At 33.4% G+C, this 1,748-nt stretch overlaps 1 long non-coding RNA gene across 1 annotated transcript; it reads right to left on the bottom strand.

Moving 5' to 3' along the window:
* Positions 1 to 331: 331 nt before the first annotated feature.
* On the bottom strand, positions 332 to 1,399 carry LOC125604957. The gene is made up of 2 exons (XR_007336552.1): positions 874 to 1,399; positions 332 to 803 (listed from the first exon to the last, which is right to left on the bottom strand). It is a non-coding gene; the product is annotated as an uncharacterized LOC125604957 (long non-coding RNA).
* Positions 1,400 to 1,748: the final 349 nt, after the last annotated feature.

The raw sequence follows: 1,748 nt of genomic DNA, 5'->3' as shown, positions 1-1,748 counted from the left end.
GGTTCAATCCATGAGTAATATTTAAAGCTCTGCACAACAGTTTCAATCAGAACCAATGATGCAAGCACCTTAGACAATTTCTAATTGATGCAAGACTTTTATTGATGGATTAGACATAGGCAATAGCATCAGATAACACTAGGATTGAACTTACACTACAAGAAAAATGCGTTTTAATAGCGGACGAATAACGCTATATAACGATACTATAGCGGTTTTTGAAGCGCTGTATCATCGCCCGTCATAATAGATAAAAGACATTACATAACGGTTTTATGCTCTGCTATCTTTTCTTCCGATATAATAGCACTTTTTTGTATGCAATTAAATATTCTTTAATAGCGTGCTTTTATTGTTATTATTACATTATTGAAAAATTAAAAAAAAAATAAAAAAAATATTTTAAATATTTTAAATTGAATTTTTCATAAACTAAAAACGGTTTACATATAAAAAAATAAACCAAAACTAAACCAAGCTTAGACCTAAACCTATTTGCTAACTAAACCTAATAATAAAACCATGCCGCTTTGAAGCTTCTTAACTCCGCCGTCAACCACCATTCGCTGTGACAACAAAGCCCTCGCGTCTCTCTTCGTCGGAGACGACGACGGAATCACCCTGGCTCTTCCCACTCACTGTCGTCGAGCTCGTCTTCGGCTCACCACTGCCAAGCTCATCCCCTACAACACCGTCAAGTTCGTCTCTGGCTTATCTATCCTCTCCGCGCACCGTTGTCTCAAGCTTCAAGATTTTCTATTCACTGACCATACTCCACCAACTATAGACAGCAAGCTCTCCAACTAATAAAAAAAAACGATTTAATCAGTTCTAAGCCCTAGAAATCGATTTCAGATCTATATTGATTTCTACCTGTTTCTGGATCGATGAGCAATGGAGAAGCAACATATTAAAGTTTCTGTGTAGATTGAAGACCTGCGCGACACTTCTTGAGAAAGCTCTCCTACACTTGGATTTCCAGATCTCGACCATGTTGTCTTCTCATCCTTCCTTCTTTGGAGTCCACCGCCATTTGAACAAGAGGAATAAGAAGAGACGGTGGTGGTGGTGGTTTAGAGAATAAGAAAGAAAGATGTGCACAGATACAGAAAAGAAAAAGAGATATGTTGATGGCGTAGGGAAGAAGAACAAAATAGAAAGGAAAGAACAAAAAATCTGAGGCAGAAATAAATTAGCAAAATTAATTAATTAATTGTGGCCGTTGGATCAATATTTATCAAAGGCTGAAAGTAGTGATCTTTGTCACCCTACATTTACCAATCAGAAAACAGTTAGTGGATCACTAACTTTAGATCCAAAAGAAGATCGTGTGGTTCGTATATAACCATTAGTCCAAGTCCAAAATTTTTAAACTGTAATATGAAATTAGTTTAAAGGTTTAAAGTAAAAGAGTATAAGTAAATGAAATTAGTTTAAAGGTTTAAATGTTCGAGTGTAGGGTTTGAAAAGTTTGTTTTTAGATTTTAGATTTAAAGTATGAGTTTGGAATAAAGGTTTGAGTATAGGGTTTGAGGATTAAAGGTTTAGAGTATTGATTTAATATTAATTTTTGAAAAATAAATAATTTTTGGAATTTTTATTTAGTGTTTGAGATTTTTTTAATTACTTTATATTTAAAATTTGAAGGTTCGAATAAATGTATGAGTATAGGGTTTAAAAGTTAAAGGTTTGGAATATTGATTTTAAGATTTGAGATAAAATTTTGGAAATGATTAATTTTTGAGTTT

Source organism: Brassica napus, unplaced genomic scaffold (genome assembly GCF_020379485.1).
Source record: "Brassica napus cultivar Da-Ae unplaced genomic scaffold, Da-Ae ScsIHWf_671;HRSCAF=980, whole genome shotgun sequence".
Taxonomy (NCBI): Eukaryota; Viridiplantae; Streptophyta; class Magnoliopsida; order Brassicales; family Brassicaceae; genus Brassica; species Brassica napus.
The sequence above is the reverse complement of the archived record's forward strand: the minus strand, read 5'-3'. Positions and strand labels throughout refer to the sequence as shown.